Source organism: Cervus elaphus, chromosome 17 (assembly GCF_910594005.1).
Source record: "Cervus elaphus chromosome 17, mCerEla1.1, whole genome shotgun sequence".
In the NCBI taxonomy this organism is placed as follows: Eukaryota; Metazoa; Chordata; class Mammalia; order Artiodactyla; family Cervidae; genus Cervus; species Cervus elaphus.
In genome coordinates this window covers 13,107,784-13,130,916 of record NC_057831.1, presented here as the reverse complement: position 1 = coordinate 13,130,916, position 23,133 = coordinate 13,107,784, and positions in this window count along the sequence as shown.

The window sequence follows — 23,133 nt, the reverse complement described above, 5'->3', positions numbered from 1 at the left end:
GGCTTTTGGACGGTCACTTATTGCTTAAAGTTCCATGTAGTCAGGAGTTTTCTGGTGTTCTCAGGTTTTGGGCTTAAGTTTCCTGCCTCTGGATTTCAGTTTTATTCTTCCTGTAGTCTCAGGACTTCTCCAACTATACAGCACTGATAATAAAACTTCTAGGTTAATGGCGAAAAGATTCTCCCCTGTTAGGGACACCCAGAGAGGTTCACAGAGTTACATGAACAGGAGAAAAGGGAGGAGGGAGATAGAGATGAGCAGGAGGAGAAAAAGGGGGACTCAAGAGGAGAGAGACAGATCTACGCAGCTGTCTGTTCCCAGAGTGTTCTCCGTATCTCAGACACCTACAAGGATTCACAGAATTGGATTGGGAAGAGAAGGGGAAAGGAGGAAATAGAGGTGTTCTGAGGTAGAAAACAGAGAGTCAAGATTGGGAGAGAATAATCTTCGGTTTAAAGATAGGGCTTCTTTTTTTTTTTTTTGGTAAGGTTATAGTGTAGTGAAAATGAAAATGAAGAGTAGTAGAGGAGTACTAGAGGACTTTAAAAGAAATAAGAGAAAAAGAAAAATAGAAAATAAAAGAGAAAACGGAAAGGAAAAAAAAGAAGAAAAAAGAAAAAAAAAAGAAAAAGAAAAAAAACAAAAAAAATACAAAAAAAAAAAAGAAAGAAAGAAAAAAAAAAAATTTTTTTTCCCCTAATTAAAAAAATCGTAAAAATCTATGTAAATAAAAGTTAAGGAGTAATGGGGGAGTAATAGGGAATTTTAAAGGAAAATAAAAGAGAAAAAATAAAAAAGAAAAAATATAAAAAGAAAAAAAAAATTTTTTTTTTTTTTCCTTACTTAGAAAAAAAAAGTAAAAATATATCTAGGAGTTTCTCTGGAGCTGCTGCGGTCAGTGTGGGTTCGGCTCAGTTTCAGATAGCTCCTCGTTCCAGCTTACACTTCTCGATATCTACAGGGCCCTTCCGGTGAAGTCGGTGTTTTCTACAGGGATTTTAATCTGTTGCACCAGTCCCTTCTGAAGCGGTTCCCTTTGTTTATTTGGCTTCTGTTTGCCGGTCTCTTCAGAGCCTCATTTCCGCCCTCACACAGGTGGGCGGAGGTGGACTCTTATTCAGTTAGCTAGTTCCGTTGCGCTGCTGGGAGGGGCTGGCGCTGCGGGGATGGGCTGGCGCTGCGGGGCGGGGCTGACGCTGCGGGGAGGGGCTGGCCCTGCGGGGGCGGGCTGGCGCTGCCGGGAGGGGCTGACGCTGCTTTCTCCCTCTGCGCTGCTCAGGCTCCCGGCTGTTCTATATGGAGCGCGCCCCGCGCTGCGCCAGGTTCCAGCCCTCGGGTGTTACACAAAAGCGCGGAAGGAAAAGCTGCGCCTGCTCTCTGTGCCTTCCCCGTCAGAGCGGTCCAGGCAGCGAGGGGCTTGATGGGCGCACTATCCCCAGGTGTGGCACACTCACTCCCTTCCGCGGACTCAGTCTCAGTTTCCGCTGACGCCAGTCGGGTGCGCGCGCCTTCCGCCCTCTGCGTCCCCAGCCCCAGTCCCCGCCCGCGCCGGTCGGGTGCCTGCGCCCTGTGTCTCGCTGCGACCTTCCCCTCCCCCCTGCCTCCTGCCTCCGGCGGGGCTGGGCGGGTCCGCAGCCTGCGACCTCTTCTTGGGACTTTCTCCGTCCCTTTGTTCTGCGAACGGCCGGCAGTGTGTTCCGGCCGGTTAATTTTCTCTCTTTTGGTCTCCCACAGTTCAAGTTGGCACCTCACAGAAGCTCCCTCCGATTGTCCTCAGGGCACTCAGGCCCGGACCCTAGCCCAAGCAAGGCCGCCTAAGACTCCCTTCCCGGGACGGGTCTCCGTCCTTAGCTCTTTTGTCTCACTTTTTATCTTTTATATTTTGTCCTACCTCCTTTCGAAGACAATGGTCCGCTTTTCTGGGCGCCTGATGACCTCAGCTAGCGATCAGAAGTTGTTTTGTGAGGTTTGCTCTGCATTCAGTTATTCTTTTGATGAATTTGTAGGAGAGAAAGTGGTCTCCCCGTCCTACTCCTCCGCCATCTTGGCTCCTCCCTGGAGTATTTTCTTTGACAATAAGTCTGGGACTTTGATCCCTCACTTAAAATTCCTACTGTCTGTACTGACAGACTTTGGCCTTTACCTTCCTGCTGCATCCATGTAGCAAAGTCCAATCCTGTATCAACCCAACCACCTGTGTCCCCCCTGCCTATACCTGGACTGGTAAGCGATATGGGCAAAGATCAAATAGCCACATAGGTTGATGCTACTAAAAAAGCAGGCTCTTCATTTGCGTTGGACTGTCAATGATAGCTACTTATCATTCTATTTGTTCTATTTCAACTCCCTGAGTCTCTATAGTTATTTCAAACTTTCATCATTTTCCCTTCAAGTCTTTTAGCTTTCTAATTAACCCCTATTGGTTCTGGTGGATGGTCTTGCTTTTACTTTATTGAAAAAAATGGTGTTCATAATCCACTGTTCTTTCAAATCCTGCCATTTCTCCTAACTCATTATACCCATGTCTTCCTTTTTTCTCCTTTCTGTAGTTTCAGTGAAAAATATAACAACCTAACAAAACAAATAATAACAAAATTCACACACATTTTCTCTTAGTGTCTTTAATTTCATCATCAAGACTTCACTTAGGAATTCTTCGGTTTCATCATGGCATCAATATATGCAAATGAAAATATCTAGGAGACATTTGAATATATAGATCTGGAATTCAGGAAAGAAGGCATGGCTGGAGAGAGATACATAGGATTCAGCACAAACAACAACTGAATTAAATTGTGGGAGAAGAAAAGTCCCTAGCACATAGAACGCACTCAATATCATCTGTTCCTTGTTCCTATTTCCCTAATCACCTGCTCTTCCTTATTGACAATTATTTACATTGTCATTAAATAAATCACCCAAGCCACGAACTCTGGATCATTTGGGACTTCTTCCTCACTTACTACTTCATTCCCGGAAAAAAGTCTTGCTAATTCTACATCCCTAGTATATCTTGGGTCTTTACTCTTTCACAACAGTCTTACTTCAGAGGGTTATCTCTTCCTTGACATTTTGCTACATCCCCCTCAATTGTTCTTGCTGCTTCTGGATTTCTTTCTTCATGAACTCTCTTCCTTCTACTTAAAGAATGATCTGTCTAAACATGCACATTTGGTCACGCTACTTCTTATTACTCAAAAATCTTTCAATAGCTCCCTATCTATAATAAGATAAAACCTAGACTGGAACATTAGACCTTACACTATTTGGTGTTTGACACCACCCCCAAAGTTATCTCTTGCCACTTATTATACCACCTCATCAGTCAATTGGAACTACTGGTAATTTCCCCTACAATATACTCTCTCTAGTAAATATAAGTGTTAGTATTTCTTTCTCTTCATTCCAGTTCTGTCCTCACCCTTTCCTTGACTAACTCTTACCTCTTCAAATCGAAGAGATATTATCTCTTCGATCAAGACCTCAATGTGAGTTATGCCCCTTTCCCTCAATTTCTCTTCTGATTTTCTGAATTCATAACTGCTTATCATAACTGTTCACATATCAGTTTCTCCGCCACAGACACTGCATAGAGTGTTGATACCTAGAGATGTTGATACCTGTATTCCCAGCACACAGCACAGACCTGAGACCTGGGAAGCACACATAAAGTATACATTGAGTGAATGAAAGAGTGTTCTGGTTCTTTTTTTTTTTGTCCTACTGCTTCCATATCAGTATGTTAGGAAACAGGATGAAGACTTAGGATGGGAGTAGGGCTGCATTTATGTATGATGAGACAAAATAATTGTTATTACCTTGTTACACTGTGACTCAAGTAAGACCCCCTTCCTAGCTGTGCTGCACCACTAATCACAATATTTTCCTTTCCGCTTCTGAGCTTTGAGTTCCTTCATCACAAGAACTACTTCTGTCTTGCTCATGGATGAACAGATTGTGTCTGGCACAGCACAGTTTCTCAACAGAGGTTGGGGGATGAACTAATTAATCAATTCCCTCCAGGAGGAAGTTTAAGGGAAGAGTGGGAGAAGCTCTGTTTCTTTCTTGAGTCCACATTTTTCTTGATCCTGTAAAGATAGCCTTATTTTTGACAGTATCTGTTTGGGTAGTATTTGCCTTTCTTTCTCATTGCCCTGTTTAACTTATAGATGTTACAAATTAAGACCTAAACACACTGACTTTCCATGCCTAGTGGAAATCATGAAATCAACGTATTGTGTTTACCATGATTTTATACACTGTATATACAATTATGTGTTGTAGTATCTGGCATATCCATTATATCTCAATAGAGGTGTTGTTTTTTTAAAAAAATCATGCAAATATATTATTTTAACCCAAGTGGAGAGCTTAAAATAAAAGAATAACAATTTCAACCATGTCAAAAGCAGGCACCCTACAGGCATTTTAAGTTCTTTAATCATCATTTCCCCCATGTTGGAAGGCTTTATCTTTTCATGAATTAATATTAACAGGTTATTCATAAATATCCATAAAATATAGAATTCGTCAGAAGTTTTTATACTTGGACAAATTTCATTCATGGTCTTACTGTGGCTTCATTTTATGCTTTTAAAATTTATATAATAGTCACCAATCATTTAAATTCACATAATATTTGCTTTTATTTTATAAACTATACAGAATAGCACTGCGGGACAAAATAAAGAAAGTATACTTGACATCCATAGCCCTGGAGTTATTTTAGAGATAAATATACAAAAATATGGGCTCCCCAGGTGACTTAGTGGTAAAGAATCTGCCTGCCAAGCAGGAAGACACAGGAGAGGTGGGATCGATCCCTGGGCTGGGAAGATCCTCTGTTGGAGGAAGAGGCCGCCCATTCCAGTATTCTTGCCTGGGAAATTCCATGGATAGAGGAGCCTGGCAGGCTACAAGCACAGGGTCACAAAGGGTCGGACATGACCGAGCATAGCACAGCAGCAGCATACAAAAATACATTGAATGTTTTGGCAAGAGAAATAGCATATGTGCATATAATTAAAATCTTGACATTTAATATTTTTAGGATAGATGTTATAAACACTAAGGCTAGTGGTTTGGAGACAAACTGCTTCTTACTTGTTGAATCTTTTCCAGGTGATAGGCATGGACCCTCAGCTTCACATCAAATTGTAAGACTTACCGGTAAGAGTCCTGATGAATGAAATGGTTCTCTTGGGTTTCTCAGTCAATAGTTCAGAATCTACTACATCTTGAGGATCTTGTGATGCAGTTCTGGAACAGCTTTTCTAAAGAGAGCAAAACAGTCAGGGACCTTGGTCTAAGAAATGTGAGAAAATGAATAGTCATATACTTGGCGTAGAATATCTAGGCAAATGAAATGTGGGTCTAAATCATCGCTCTGTAATCATCTCACCGAGTGATTTGGAACAGAATGTTGAATTCCACACTCTTCAGGTATAAGCACAATGAAAAGCCTGTGTGTTCGCACAGGTTAATGTTTCATTTCCTTCTCCCCTCTTGGCTTAATGATTGTCTGTGTGTGTTATTCAGGCTTCTCAGCAGGATAATCCACTTCTTTGTTTTTTCAAAGACACATTTATTGAGCGCCCACTCTGTGCTAGGCACAGGACTCTGTGTGTGGATACCAGGTTGAATAAGACATTGTCTTCTGCACAAAGATTCTACTGTCTAATAATGTTTGACAGCAAGAGGTTTTTCCAAGTGTGATGTTGTAGAAAGTGCCCAGGTTGAGAAATGTAGCATAATTAGTATTCTCAAATGTAGTTTCAACCAACTCTCTTAACAAATAGCCATGGTGACCATGACAGACAGAAAAAGAATGACTCCAGGTAGCTCATGAAATGGCAGGCAGCAGCTGCCATTCAAGAATTGTAAGAGAAATTTTGACTAAAAATAAAACATCAGATGGCATGATTTGAAAGATTCCATTCTGCAGTGAGAGTGGAAAATCCCCAGGAGTTTGGGAGGTCCTAGAGAATAGGAGGGCTTCCCAGGCAGCTCCAGTGGTAAAGAACTAACCTGCACTGCAGGAGACAATAAGAGACTGGGTTCAATCCCTGGGTTGGGAAGATCCTCTGGAGAAGGAAATGGCAACCCACTCTGGTATGCTTGCCTGGAGAATCCCATGGACAGAGGAGCCTGGAGGACTACAGTCTATGGGGTTAGGAAGAGTCAGACTGGAGGGAAATGACTTAGCATGAATGCACAGAGAATAGAAAAGGATAACTTGCTGCAACTCACTTTGTGAATGAACATATATGAGTCCATATAAACGCTCATAACATGAGTTGAAACCCCAAACTTTTCAAACACAACACTACTTCAACACTGGACCTGGTGAACGTGACAGCTCCAAAAGCATCTTACAAGCAAAGTGGAAGTTCTCCTATCAGAGAGAGGGGCAGGGTGTGAAGACAGAAGGAATTTTCACTTTAGTCCAGCAAAGGCCCATTGCTGGGTGTGATACACAAGGTAATCACTGCACCAGGCTTCCAGGGGTGGATCTTCATCAGACTCTCCTGGGCAAAACCAATCCCCTCGACTTAACTCACCTGGGAAAACTCATTTCCCTGCACCACACCTACCCCAGAACAGCTGAATGTTGCCAGAGGGACCGCAGTGCCTGATCCTTCTCTCACGAGACTCATGGCCCCAGTCTTAGCAGAGCTGTCAACGCTGCCCGCCCTTCTCTGTACTCTTTCTTAATAGATTTACTACTTTCATATTCTCTCTTTTTAATCCTTCTACACTCCCTCCTCTTCTTTGGGTTTAGATGATGATTTCACAACATACTTCTTTCAGGAAATAGAAATAGTCATGACCTTCCTCAGGTACTCTGCACCAAGTCTACCTCTTTTCTTTGCCTCTGTATCTGCATTCTTTTTGTCTCAGTAATTATTAAAATGCATGATGCCTCAGTTCCCATCAGAAGTCAGCTCCTCTCTGCTTGCAGTATGGAGCCCATTCTGGTTCTCCAAGATTTTACTTCAGTAATTAGTCACCATCTTTCTGTGCATTAATTTCTCTCCATGTATTTCCCCAGCAGAATAAAAAATACTTCTTGGCATCTCCTATCTAAAAACAAAACAAAACAAAACAAAAAGATAGAGAGAGAGATCTTAACCCTGTGTTTCCCTCTGATTAAGTTATGTCTTCACTTTCCCTTTAATTGCAAAACTTCTCACAAAGTTTCCCCCATTCTTTATATTATCCACTTTTGCTGGACTTCCTCCCTCATCATTCTATTAAAATGTTTTTTCTTTTTTTTCCCCCAAGACCTCCAGTGACCTCCATCTCATTAAACTCAAGGATCATTTTTCATCTTTGTCTTATTTCAAATTCAGCCTTTCAGAATATTTGACATAATTCCCTCTGCCTTGGAATGATTTACCTTCTTAATTTTTCTGCCTTATTTCCTCTTCTTTAAAGGAGAACGTAGAATCTGTTTAACCTGTGTCATATGGTTATTTTGGGGGTAAACAGGAACAGAATTTAGGATGGTAACTAATGTAGTATTTTGCAGTAAATGAAAGCTCTGAGTGTTTCCTAAGATGTGCTACCCTGTTTTCTGTCCTGTTTTAATGACCATTTCTAGGCTTGATCTCTGGCTACCCCTCTGCAGTCAGACTTCTAAAATGTTGGCACCCCCAGAACTGGAGTCCTGCCCTCTATTTCTATCAGAACTTCTCCCTATATGTACGCACAGAGGATCTTGCCTTTGACTGTCATACATACATTGAAGTCCCAAATGTATATCTTCTGTTCTTACCTGTCCCTACAGTTTCCAACTTAACTGTCTACTTGGCATCTTCACTTTTAAGTCTAACAGCATTTCAAATTTAAAATGTCAAAACCAGAATTTTTAGTTTCCCCACTGTGATTTTCCCATTTTATGTATAGGGCTAATACTTGCCTAGTTACTTAAACACCTTGATGACGATAGTTTTCACATATGCCAATCAAACAATGAGGTCCTATTGCTTAACCACTGGAATTTTTCTGAACCCTTTCATTTCTCTCCACCACAACCATGATGACCTCTAGCCTATTGCATGAAGTTCCTAAAAGGTCTCTCACCTTCCATTCTTGGATTTCTAATATGTAGCGTCTACTCAAAAACCAGAGTCCTCTTTAAGAAAACACACATTCTGCTATGTCACTCCCCTGTTGAAACCCTCGGGGTTCCCAAAGGTCTCACGGGGGCCCACCTGATCCTACCATTCTAACCATGACCTGTACTTCCAACCAGTTAGACTGTACTTCCCACTCCCACTGAGCTTCAGCCTTACTGGGCGTTCTGTGCTTCTCAATGTGGCTCACTTTTCTTCTAAGGATTGCACTGCTCTTCCGTCCCTGAAAGGCCCCCTCCTTCAGATCTTTATCCGATGCCCTTCCTTATCATGTAGACCTCTGTCCAAATGCCCTCTGCTCAGAAAGCACTTTCACAATCACTCTTTCTTACTTTCTCATAACATAATTTTTCACACATCATTACCTAAAATTGCCTTATTGATGCATTTTTTTCCTTGTTTATGCTTATTTCTCTCAATAAGAATGCAAACTCTACAACATGGATATTCTCCAATGCTAAGTACTCAGTGAGCAGATCAATGCCTGGCATCTAGTTCTTGTTAAATAAATAGTGTTGAATAAGTGAAGGTTCAAGAGGGGATATTTCTAATAAAATGTGGGGAAAATCAAGAACAAGTCATATAGTCTATCTGTTGGTATAGGTGTCCTTTCTTTAAATATAAGTAAAGAATACATCTACTAAAGCATAATAGTTCAGTCAGTTCAGTCGCTTAGTTGTGTCCAACTTTTTGCGACCCCATGAATCACAGCACGCCAGGCCTCCTTGTCCATCACCAACTCCCGGAGTTTACCCAAACCCATGTCCACTGAGTCAGTGATACCATCCAACCATCTCATCCTCTGTCGTCCCCTTCTCCTCCTGCCCCCAATCCCGCCCAGCATCAGGGTCTTTTCCAATGAGTCAGCTCTTCGCATGAGGTGGCCAAAGTATTGGAGTTTCAGCTTCAGCATCAGTCCTTCCAATGAACACCCCCGACTGATCTCCTTTAGGATGGACTGGTTGGATCTCCCTGCAGTCCAAGGGACTCTCAAGAGTCTTCTCCAACACCACAGTTCAACAGCATCAGTTCTTCTGTGCTCAGCTTTCTTTATTGTCCAACTCTCACAACTATACATGACTACTGGAAACTACCTCCAAACTCTACCCCTGGTCAGTACGGACTTGAGTACCAAAAATATTGGGTTACAAAGATGATGGAATACCATACTAAAGTTTCAAAGAAAAGTCTGGTGAATACAGTGACTCAATATATCAGTCACTTTATCTTAGGTTCCTGTGACAATTTGGACAATATCCTAATTTTCTCCATTCACGAGTAGATTATAATCTCTACCTTTTTGCAAGTGTAAGTTGTATAAATAAACTACTTCTCATGTAAAATGTTTTGCCAATATGTTACTGCCATCAATATTACACACGGTGTTTGAATTTTTTTTTTTTTAACAGAAGCAGGGATTGGTATGGGAAAATCCAAAATCTCTCTTCTCATGATTATTACCATGTATCATTTATGCATTTGTTCATTCCTTCAACAAATATATACAGAATGCCTAATATGTGCCAGGAAATATGTCAGAGGACAAGCTATGAGTTACTAAACATATACATGCTCACCCTTTTCTGAATATTGTGCTAAAACAAAATTATCAATATAACCAATGATCAACATACCATAAATATAATAATTTTGAGTAGACATTACATAACAGAGTCCTATAGTATAAAATTTCTTTTCTTTTTCTTGAAAGGATTGAGTTGGTAATGTATATAAATTTAAATATTCCATCCTGGTGATATTCAGGGCATTCTCCATAACATAGAGATTGTCTTGAAGTTGGGAAAGCTGCAAAAAAACACCATCGATGTCCTAGAAAGCAAATTATAATTAGTGAGTGTTTAAAGGAAGATAAACAGTTTCAATTATATTAAATTATTTAAAAAAGAGCACATCTAAGGAAAGCATTTAACCACCCAAAGGTGGTTTCTGATAGTACATTAAAAAGAAAAAATTCTATATTTAAAATAACATTCATTATTTAAATTATATTGTTATCAATTTTTCCTTCTTCATTTCTTTAGGTTTAAAAGTCTGCCCATCAAGTGAACCTTACCTTTCTCACCATAAATGAAGAATAGAGATGATTAGACTGGATTTTTCAAATAAAATTGTGCATGTGTCATGGAAGTTTGCTCTGTGAAGGAATTTACCATAAAATCTTATGAAGCAAATAATCCCCTATTACTTCTTGTGGAAATAAATCCAGTAAATGAAAAGATTTATTTTCAAATTATATAAAGCAATTAAACATGTAAAATTAATTGCACAATTTTCATTTTGGGCTCATTATGATGTTCATAATAATATGAACAGTTTCAGTTGCAAATAGTCTTGTAATTCCTCACATTAATGAGATCTCTCATGGGTGAGAGAGGCCAATGTATGTTATTTTCTAAAGAAAACTGGAGAGAAAATATACATGGACATGTGTATTCATATATATTTATTATGATTATGTTGACATACATATATTTACTATAAAATAACTCTCAAGTTGACAACACCTGTTGTCTGGGTCTCTGAAAAACTTTGAAATGATAAACAGTAATTACTGCATTAATATGTACTTGAATTATTTTGCGTTGCGTGTAGAAACACATTATTTTAGTATTTTCCTGGTTGTGCTGAGAAATAGAACTAATATTTTTGTGACAGTAGTTTGTAATGCCAAGAACTAATGCTGGGTAGGTATTATTATAATAAGCAACCCTTTGGTGACATCTAGTGGTTAAATGTAGAATTATAAATTCTTTTTTTTCCCCCTCACTTTTAGGATGCTGATAATTGAATACAGTCTTGAGAGACAGTGAGATTTAGAGATTGGAAAAAAATGGAGAAATTTAGGAAACTAATTTTCCTCATAAAAGTAACTTAAAACTGGTTAAGAGCAAAGAGGAAAGTATAAAAGAGTAAAATAAACTTTTACTAGATATTTTATCTTTTATTGTGAGAAATTTATGTAGAGAATAACATTTAAAACAATTTGTTCACCAGTGTATATTGTACATATACATATATACATCTACATTCTGCAATTATGTTTTCCTGATGTAGATATATTCCAATTCTGAGTAGAATTACCACACCTACTTACTCTGGGCAAATTCCAGAAATGTGGATTTCTAAAAGAAATCAGATGAAACCTGTTATTTAGTTTCTATTTTCCTTAATCTACCAGTAGTCACCATATTTATTATCATTATATTTTAGGATGACAGAGTAGAGCTGTCCTTATAATTGGTGACAACAAATTTTGTTGACCTAGGTTTATAATTTATGTTATTTAAGCAAAAGAACTTGCCAAAGAGTGAAGCCTTAGATTTTCACTTGGCTATATAGGGCACAAAATTATTAATATTTTTTAACAAATGAACTCACTTAGAGCTTGAGTCAGGATGTCTAAGTGGCAAAAAACACAGTGTGAAGACAGAGCCTGTATTCGGCTGTGTATCTACTAACACAAATCGGGGCAAATCGGTTAATATCTTTAAGCTTCAACTTATTTTCAGAATGAACATATTGGTTAGACAAACTCCAAGCTCCCTTGAATCCCAATCTTACTTTATTTTTAGATGACTATCTATGTGCTTTATTTGGGCTTCCCTCGTAGCTCAGCTGGAAAGAATTTGCCTGTAATACAGGAGACCCGGGTTAGATCCCTGGGTTGGGAAGATCCCCTGGAGGAGGGCATGGCAGCCCACTCCAGTACTCTTGCCTGGAGAATCCCATGGACAGAGGAGCCTGGGGGCTGCAGTCCATAGGGTCGCAAAGAGTCAGACACGACTGAGCGACTAAGCCCAGCACATATGCTTTACCTACTCTTTGGAACAAAATTCTACCAAAGAGTAGGAAAAAAAAAACCACAGTTGTTCTTCTGAAGGCTGTGTCTACATATTACAAGCGGAATTGGAGTTTTCGTTAATTACCCAGTTAATTTAATTACTTTAGGCATTTAAGGCCAAACTCAATTTTTCATAGCTTCATTTACCTACATTAATGTGTCTATATTGATTAAATTAAATGTTTAGTCTGCACTTTACTGTGTTGATTTAGCTCTGTGAACTGACAGAGAAATAATGAGACAGTATATAATAATCTAAACTACTATAGTTTCTCAGTGGAAAGACATGTTTTCTTTTCACTAGATAAGCTCCACTGCATTAATCATACTCTGAATGAACAAGGAAATATTTGAAATACGTGGTCAGAATTTTAGGACCAGTAATTTTTGTTTTATTAATTCACTAGAAAACATTTGCTGACTGCCCACTGTTTGCCAAGGGCATTATGTTTAGCGAGATGGTGGAGAACAGCAGACCCAAGACTTCACAGACTAGCCAGTCTGGCTGAGAAAACTGGTATTGACAGAATTTGGAACTAAAAATGGAGCTGTGCAAAATCCTATGGGACTTTGTAATAATGAGACCCTAATTGTGACAGTAAATTTAAGATGCATATTAAAAAGGTATATTTTATCCATTTATTCTGCTGCTGGATGCCTCTAAAACAAAAATTTATGTTATTTTAGTCTATTTTTTTTTTGGAACGAGAAGTGAGAGCTTTACTCAAATTCAGACATTAAAGACACTGTGGGATATGATCAGTTGCCATGTGAGTCACAAGCTTACTTTTTTTAATAGCAGAGGCAATTCAAAGTCACTGTAACAATGCTATTTTCACTCGTTTGTTCTGACCTTTAGGTGAGTGGGAGGAAGTGCCTACAGCTGGTTCATCAGGACTTTTACAGGCTTGTGAGAGGAGTTTGTTAATGTTGTCTGCCTATCCTAAACATCCAGGCTGAAGAAACCAAAGCCCTTGCCTTTGTTTTGGAGTATTTTTGTAGTATTTAATTTTCCTCTGGTTTGGCATCATGTATGATTCTTGGGCTTTTGTCTTTTTCAGAAATGGCAGCTTTTTTTTTTTTTTCTCCTTTTCCAAAAAAAAAAATCTTTAGATTGTAAAGCTGCAATTGGCATCTTTGGTTATGGGAGTCAGACCCCACAACTCTAATTGAGACCTTAGTAAGCACCCAGGCTTGCTTGAGTTATGTAGTTCCCACAACATGATTTTAAATGTAAAGAAATGGAAGCTGATAAACGTTAATTTGGAAAGAAGCATGCACTCTCATGTTCAATGTAGCACTATTGACAATTACCAAGACATAGAAACAACCTAAATATCTACTGATGGATGAATGAATGGATGGATAAGGAAGATTCTCAATCTCCAAATGAGGATGTCCTTGTTTCCGAGTATTCTTTTCTGTCTTCCTTAAAGGATTTATAACTTTTTTCTTCAGCATAATCATGGTAGTGTATGAATAATTTTTCTGTTTCTTTTTTCACTTGACATTGCAAAATGTACATGTTTCCACATAGTTAAGAATTATATTTACATTTGTAGTCCTGTGTAATAGTCCATCAGAAGATACGTCATGGCTTAATCCTTGTGTATATATATATATACATAATTTTTTGCTTAATATTTCCTTTCTATTGCTTTCTATTAAGAAAATGATTTCAGGGATACCTCTGTTTGTTATTTTTATGTATTTTCTTATTTTATTATAATAGAGCCCAAGAAACTGAAATTAAACTGATTAAGAATATTTAATTGCTCTTGGTAGGCAATGTTAAGGAGAAGGCAATGGCATCCCACTCCAGTACTCTTGCCTGGAAAATCCCATGGACGGAGGAGTCTGGTAGGCTGCAGTCCATGGGGTCGTGAAGAGTCAGACACGGCTGAGCGACTTCACTTTCACTTTTCACTTTCATGCATTGGAGAAGGAAATGGCAACCCACTCCAGTGTTCTTGCCTGGAGAATCCCAGGGACGGAGGAGCCTGGTGGGCTGCCGTCTATGGGGTCGCACAGAGTTGGACATGACTGAAGCGACTTAGCAGCAGCAGCAGCAGGCAATGTTAAACTGCTTTCCAAATAAAGCCTTCACTAGTTTACAGTATCATTAATGCTTGTTTTCCTATCACGCATCATTATTAAGAGTTAAACTTGTTTTTCCTTCTTTTGCTCGTTTGCTCAGTGAAAATTCTATCTCAGTTTGATTTTAATTTTCATTTTTTCACTAAAAAAGATATTTATGTACATTTTCTTGTCTATCTGTAAGTATTTAATTGTTTCTTTAGGTTTTCCATAAGTTTTCATATTTTTTTACAAATATATACCCTACTATATTCTTTGCCTTTATTATTTGTAGATAAAAGGTTAATTTTTCCTCTAATCTCTTCTCTTTTTTAAGTTCTTCCCTTGTTTTCATGGGCTTCCCTTGTGACTCAGCTGGTAAAGAATCTGCCTGCAATTCAGGAGACCTGGGTTCATCCTTGGGTTGGGAAGATCCCCGGAGCAGGGAAAGGCTTACCCATTCCAGTATTCTGGCCTGGAGAATTCCATGGACCGTAGAGTCCATGGGGTTGCAAAGGGTTAGACACGATGGAGCGACTTTCACCCACTTGTTTTCAGACATAAAAAGTCATGTTTGTCACTGTAGACTGTTGATAAATATTTAGCTCTAATTTCTATTAGTTGTATATTGTTTTATTTTGAGCATTTTAGTTGTTAATCAAGATAAATTAGTTTTAGTGTTTAATGTGAGATACTAGCCTGAACTGATTTTCTTCCCAGTTGATAAACAATAATTCTTGCCCTTAGTATTATATGCTTTTCTCACTCTGATTTGGTCATTTTTTTGTCACGTGAAGGTTTTCATCAGCACCAATGTCTGTGTCTTGTTCAAGGTGCCTATTTTCTGTCTTGCTCAGGTTTCATCCTGTTACATGCCTTGCCCATCACCGACCTTGATGAATATTCGTTGAACGATGGTTACAATTTTTACTGTGAGGTCTGCCGATAAGCAAACTGGCACTTGGATTTTCTGACCTCAAACCTAACTGTTTTTTACATTTTATTCCTTTGCTCATTTCGATGCAATTTTGTTCAGATGTCTTCTAAATATCTTTGATCTCAGATATTTCATGTGAGGACTTCTGAAGATGCGGTTTCACTCTTTTGTTGCATTACTTTTTTCCAAGAAAAGATGCATGCCTGACAATTTGTGAATCACTTAACATTTGATCAATTAGTGAGACACTGACTCAGAAACAAAGAAAAAATTTCAACAAAATGGCACGAATAGATGACAAATCTGGGGAAGAAAGCCTCCATTTTTTCTGTTTAGCCTATTGACCCTATTTTCTGGGCTGGGATAAAAATGACTTCAAAGATGCTCTTATGCTATTGCATGACATTATGCTGTGCAGTCTGTGGATGAATACAAGCTAGATATTCAGTGAAGGAACTCTGCTGCTGCCTTAAACCCAAGAGAACAATGCAAGGATAACTGACTCGATATCCTGTATTATATCCTAAGCATAAAATATTCGCAGTCCTACTCTGAAGTATACATTTGAAAAGCAAAGCAGAAAAGACATGTGAATATAAACTCACTTATTAATACTATTCATGTCATTAAGCATAGTATTTCTGAAAACATTCCCAGGACATAAGCAGTGATTTATTTGTTTGGGGAGGTAGGGATGGAAATTTCTCCTCCTTCTCACTAAACAATCTCATTTGAGTTCTTCATGTTCAGTAAATTCTCAGCACTGGGGAATACATTTTCCTTCCTATAACTCAATGTGGTTTGCATTAGTCCTTAATAAATATATTATGATATGCTATATACCTCCATTTGCAGTTTCAGAAATCATTGTGTAGCTTCCTGCCAACCACCTCCGAAATGAACAAATAGGCTATTGCACTCAAGGTGAGTAACTGTGTATCTTTTAAAATTGAATTATTAGCCTTTTAAAAAATTAATCATCCTCACTTGCACACCAACCTCGACAGAGTACTGACCTCCTCTAAGCATTTTTGAAGGTTATTCAAAGTGGTGGTGACATTTTGAAGTCGTATTTCTGAGGCATTCATTTACGAACCTACAGGATTCTGTAGCTGCTAAAAGAGAAGCCTCAGAAAGGCAGCACACCAGGCAGAAACAGTGAGATCATTAGTTGAATCGCAGGTAAAATTACTTGAAGCTGTTTAATTTTTGTATTTCTCCATAAAAGATTAATTTCTTTTAGCAGGGTAAAAGTGTCAGTGATATTTCAGGGGTGCAATACTGACATCCGATGCAGAGACAAATCGAACCTTGTTCATTTCCTTTGATGAGACAGAAGAGAGTTGTTTATTCTAATAAATTGATCACATTCAGTAATATATTAGGTTTCAGCTCATGCAAGTTCATATATGTATATTGTCCCTTTAAAACAATAATTATCAACAAATGTGGTTTAGTTGCTCAGTTGTGTCTGACTCTTTACGACCCCATGGACTCCTCTGTCCATGGGATTTTCCAGGCAAGAATACTGCAGGGGTTGTCATTTTCTTCCCCGGGGAATCTCCTCAACCCAGGGATCAAACCCGGGTCCCCTGCATTGCAGGCAGACTCTTTACCACTGAACCACCTGGGAATCTATTATCAACATTGTTGTTGTATGAATATGTCAAAAGTTTTCTGTTGTAATCTCTTTTTGTTGTAGTTGATTATTGAAAACTTGCTACAGGCAGGTGCTTGTAAATATCTATCATTTGCTTATACATAATTACACTCGTGATATTAAAATAAGCCTATAAAACATGTTATTAATCCTAAAGGTAACTAATTATTGTCTGCTTTCCCCCCATAATTTGGTATGGTTGGCCTGAGTCAATGTATGGTTGATTTTCTAAAATTACATGCTTAGAGGTGCTTTAACAGTTAGAGAAACACGAATAAGCCATTAGTGTTGATGTATTAAGTCATAGCCTGTGTGAATGAATCTTTCTAAAATGCCACTGATGCCAATGGAAGTCAGAACCTTAGGTCTGTAGCTTTCCTGTCAGCAGAAAGCAAAGTGGATGCTACCCAGGAGGAATGAATGGATTCTTACTTGCAACTCAGATAAGTTTAATAGTCTAAACTGAGAATTCAAGCACCATATTGGAAAAATAAATTCAAAAGGGAGCCCTGATGAACATGATGTGGAAACTACAGTGTTTTTACATTAATTTATTCAGAGATTTTATTCAACACATACTTATTGAATGCCTATTGTGTGCTAGGGACTGTGCAAGAGTATTTTTCCTTTATTTTGAGAAAAATAAAACATCTATGCTCAGTTATCTGAGATAGGAACAGATGAAGGGGGTTAGGTATTTTGTTTTTCTTTCCATTTTTTCCTATATATATATGTATATATATATAAGAATATATATATATATATATTTTTTTATCAAGGTATAGTTGACAATGGGTGGTTTTAGGCATCAGTTTTATTAGCACTTTCCCCCCACAATATTGGGTCTCTCTCTACACAGATTTGAATTGAGAAAGATGGGGGGAACCAAAGAAAATGCTAAGAGGGGCAAAGTCCTTTCAGGTTGTATTTGAGATTTGCTGCTACTTGAAGACCACTGAAAACTCAGCATTTGAGGGAGAGCTTCTCATTTCACACCATAGAGAATAAATAACCTACGTGTATTTAATTTGTACAATGTCCCAGGAAACTGGAAATTTCTGGTTTAGTATCAACTCTTTGCAAAGATTAGGGAATGGAAAAATTTCTAACCAGATTAGTGAGATAATGAGAAAGATAAAAATTGAAAGTGGTCACTCTAAATCTGATGAAATGTAAAACTGCATATGTTTACTTTACAACTTAGTTACAAGTCATACTGTGGGGGGACCCCAACTTGGTGGATATATCCAGGAAAAGGAGAATGGATAGATAAGCTGATATATCATTCACATGTGAACTTGGTAAGTAAGCTGTTGAAGCTCACATAAAAACTCACACAGGAGTGATTTAATTTTCTCAGTATGACACACCAATAATAACTGCTATATTCTTAGCTACTCTGTGATTGGGCCACATATTATAATTGAGCTAAAATAATAAAATCTAGCTAAATAGTGGATTACAGGGTGAGGAAGTTGGTTCTTTCATGACTGTATACAGACTTTTCATGGTTCTTTTGCTTTTGTCACTATTTTCCTCTTTGGTATCACTCTGTATGTGGTCCATTCTATTTTTTAAAAAAGCAGCTCTTTATTTCTCCCAAGTTATGAACTCATTAAGATTTTAATATCAAGGGTGTGCTATTTTCTTGCTTAATACAAGTGCAAATATTTCAGACCAATATTTTAGAGGGAGTACAGGCTGCATTTACGCACTGCTATTCTAGGATCACGAAAGAGTCGGACACGACTTAGCGGCTAAACAACAACAATTCCAACACTAACCATTGTCACACTTTGTGCTACTTTGTTGTCAAAAATTCCCAGGGTCATCTAAAACTGGCTCTCACTGAAGTTTTCTTGTCTTTAAATTCATGGGCAGAGATTATTAAAGGTTGCCCTACACTAATTAACATCAACTGGTTAACAATGTATAAAGATTTATGTTATAATACTGAGAGAATTAAGTCAGTGGTGATGGGTTATTGATGCAACAGATAATGCTTTCAAGAGGAAGGAATTGTGTTCTGGTCACTCTCTCTGCCCATTTCTACACACTTCATAAATATTTTATATTTCTAGATGAATAGTCCCTCCTCCAGACAATTGAACGAGAAGGATTCTCTTATATGAAAATGAATTCATTTTATTACCAGGATCTAATAGTGGCCTTAATAGAAGCTAGCTCCAGTTATATATTTGCTGGCAGAAGAAAAGAGTTATTTAGTACATATAAAATATCGTAAAGTGAAAGTTAATGTAGGTAAAATATTCGGCTTATTTGCAATTTACTGCAGATTATATATAGATGCTCATCCTGTGCTCTGTATGGTTTATCGGGCACTTTCAATATGGTTTAAGGGACAATGGGTAGAACCCTATAAATGTGTTCCAAGCTAAAATTATGCACGCAGGGGCTATGGCTTGGAATTGTGAAGACTAGCCTGCTTGGGTATTGCTGTATAAGATCACACTCAGAATTGCTGTCTGATGACAATCTTATTCTCACCTGAGGGTGTCACCTGGTTCACCCAGCAGCAGAGGAGATCAGCCCCTTTTAAAAGATTTACAAGAGGACGTCAGCCTGCTCACAGCGCACCTGCCTATTGTAGCAGACAGCATTGCCCTGGACTCCCACAGCGAAAGCAACTGTATGCAGAGTCCTTTCCAGGACTATACTCTTGACTTGTCTTTCAATAACTTTCAGGAGCATTGTTGAGATAAATAATAAGTCATAAAGGATTGCATGAAGGTATTATCTACTTATCTAGATATGCATTTTCCAAACTTTTTTTTTTTTAGTAGCAGAATGTGCGTGCATGCATGCTAAGTAGCTTCAGTGGTGTCCAACTCTTTGCTATCTCACCAATTGTTGCCCACTAGGCTCCTCGGTCCATGGGATTCTTCAGGTAGAAATACTGGTATGGGTTGCCAGGCCCTCATCCAGGGGTTCTTCCTGACCCAAGGATCAAACGCTCCTCTCTTGCACTTCTGTATTGGCAGGAAGATTCTTTACCACTAGCACCACCTGGGAAGCTCTAGTAGCAGAATATTTTTTATCAAATGGGATTTTATGTGCAGCCTGATAAATAAGATGGATTGAAAGAGGAGTCTGCTCCAAGGGAGTCTCTTGACTGACATGGGAACCATGATGTCTTCCGTGGCACCCACAGCTTTGCAAAGAACCATTTCAAAACTGCTGCTCTAAATTTGGGCTTCCCAGGTTGCTCAGTGGTAAGGAATCTGCCTGCTAGTGCAGAATCTGCAAGAGACGCGGGTTTGATCCCTGGGTTGGGAAGAGCCCCCAGAGGAGGAAACGGCAACCCACTCCAGTATTCTTGCCTGGAAACTTCCTGGAAACAGCGGTGCTTGGTGGGCTGCAGTCCATGGGGTCACAAAGAGTTGGACACGACTGAGCAACTACACAGTTATACACTCTCTAAATTTGGGGTTGCAAGCCCAGATGTCTCTGGAGGCTTACTCAGGGGAAGGTGTATAAGTCTGTGTCTAAAAAACTTCGGGAAGAGTGAGGTATATACACAATAAACAAAGATCATATTTGAATGAAAGATTTTGGGGAGGTATGTATGTTTTGTTTCAGTATGTGGGTGTGTGGGTGTGAGTATACACATTGGAGAGTGACTAAAAAAACTGTATAATCTAGAAAAATTATTTAACCTCTCTGAAGTACTGTTTCCATGTTTAAAATGGAAATATTATTATCTACAACAGACAAGTTTGTTGGATACTTAAATGAGATCATGCATATGAAATACTTATGAGAGAGCCTGACACAAAACAAGCATTCCATAACTATTATGTAGTAACACTTACCTTTTAACTGGAAGAATATATGCCAACATGAGAGCTAATGAAAATCATCAATTATGTTTTGGGAACTGATAGCTTTATTTTTCACTTTATAATTTCATTTTTTGTTCTCTGAGCTATTGTGAAATGAATTACATACATCATTACATTTCATCTTGAACTACCTCCAATTTGCATCTTTACAAAAAAAAGAGCACATATACACTCACAATAACATCACCACTTCTGAAAATAAAAATTTCTTAATGCCATCCAGCCCTCAGTCCCCTGTCAAACTTTGGCATTTGTCCCCAAAAGTCTTTCACAATATGTTTGTCTAGTAAACAATATTAAAAGGAAAAATACTTGCTGAGTTGCTCTCCATATAATTTAAATATCATTTGGCCATTTTGAGCAATTAATTTCATACAAGTTGGCCAGTCGAACAGGACAAATGTTAGACAAATGGAAAGGGCAAGGAAGAGACCTGGCTAGAACATTCTGTCAATCTGAACCGACAGCCAGAGCATGCTGTTCATGGCAATTGGTATTTTTGCAGTTGGAATCCAATGTCACAGGATGGGGAGTCATGCTTTTAGAACTGATTTCAGCAAGTTGACAATGAACAATAACACAAACCTGAGAACTGACATTATAGAACAGAGAATTCATGACTGTTTCTATAGAAAGAAACGGATCTGATAAATTATGCATTTAATGGTGCAGCTGGGTGATTTTACCTTTCATCTCATGGAGTTCCACTGTAGTGGGCATATTCAATTTGTGAACACCTTCAAATAGAGAGGAGATGTCCTGTGAGGTGAACAACAGGGGAGCATAAAAAGCAAGGTTACTTTTTAAAAAGTTAGTTTCTAGCATTTTCTGTGTCATTGATTGTTATGATCCAACTAAAAGGATTCAGCACCAGGAAGATGCATTGATGCAAAGGAGTAAAACTTTAGTAAAGTCAGTGCAGTTTAAATTTTAGATCATCTGTTAGACAATGATAAGGCAAAGGGGTTGTTTTTTTGCTTTACAAACGTGACCGTTGTTCGCTTTGATTTTTGAGCTGTTAACATATATTTCTACCACTTGTGGCTTTGTACTTTGTGAGAGACTCACAGCAATCAGAGAAAAGACAAGAATAAAATCAAGCATTGGCAGTTCAGTTTACTCTAGCCTGAGGTTTTCCAAGCTAGCCATTAGTCAGAATGAATTTCCAAAAATTTCTAAGGCTATATTTGTTAGTCATCTCTTCCCCTCTCCTAATTCCCCATCACATGTGCACACACACTCACACTCACACAGTCCTTGTTAGAAATAATCTGATGGCTTCAAGAAACATTAGTATGATTTGCTCCATCACAGGAAGCAATTGATTTCTTTTGAGTACGGAGAGCTGGAATCAAGCCGGAAGGAATGGTTTGGACCTTGAAGGAACAAGTTCCTTCCTTGTTTCTTCTGCTCTATGTTTTTTCATTTTAAACATTTTGTTTTTTTCTGAGTGATCATATTCATTATGTTTCAGATGTGTTAGGTTTTCTCCTTCAAAGATATAGTTAAGTCAAGAAATAATGGAGTACCTCTTATACATCAAGCACTTTTATAGGCACTAGGGATCCAATAGTAAACAAGACAGACTGACATACCTATCTTCCTGGACCTTGAATCCTAGAGCAGGGAGAGAAAATAACCAAAATAAGCAAAATCCATAGGTGAGGAATATAATATGCAATGGAGAAAAATAAGTCAAGATGAAAGAAAGGGAGTTCTGGTGAAGTGGGAGTGGAGAGAGGCGCCGTTGCAGTTATAAACAGGGTAGAAGGGGAAGGCTTTTTATGCTGGATGCCTTGTTAGGAGGCTCTGTTTACTAGAGGAAAGGGGAGAAATAGATGCACACTTGTTTTCTTTTCCCTTTGTAGGCAACGTAATGTCTCTGCTTTTTATTTTTTTATTTTTTTTTCATTTATTTTTATTAGTTGGAGGCTAATTACTTTACAGTATTGTAGTGGGTTTTGTCATACATTGACATGAATCAGCCATGGATTTACATGTATTCCCCATCCCGATCCCCCCTCCCACCTCCCTCTCTACCTGATCCCTCTGGGTCTTCCCAGTAGATGCATACTTTTTTAATAGCAGTTTACAACAAAATTGGGTAGAAGTTTCCCACACACCCTAATACAATACATGCATAGCCTCCCCAACATATCAACATCATTCCATCATGGTATGAACATAGGTTTTCATCTCCTTTGGGTAAATATCAAGGAGTGTAATGGCCGAATCATATGGAAAAAGTATATTTAATTTTATAAGACATCAAAGCAGCTCTTCTATTTTGCATTCCCAGCAGCAACAAATGCTAGTTTCTATTGTTTCACACCCTTGCCAATGTTTGGTGTCTCCAGTGTTCCAAATGTTGGCTGTTCCAATAGGCGTGTAGAGGTATCTCATTGTTTTAATTGTATTTCCCTGATGACATATGATGTGGAGCATCTTAATGCTTATTTGTGTGTTTTTTATATGCTTAATTTCCATCTACATATCTTCTTTGGTGTGATAATTATTAAGGTCTTTTGCCCATTTTTAATCTAGTTGCTTTTCTTTCACATTGTTCATTTTTAAGAGTTACTTGGGATTTTTTTTTT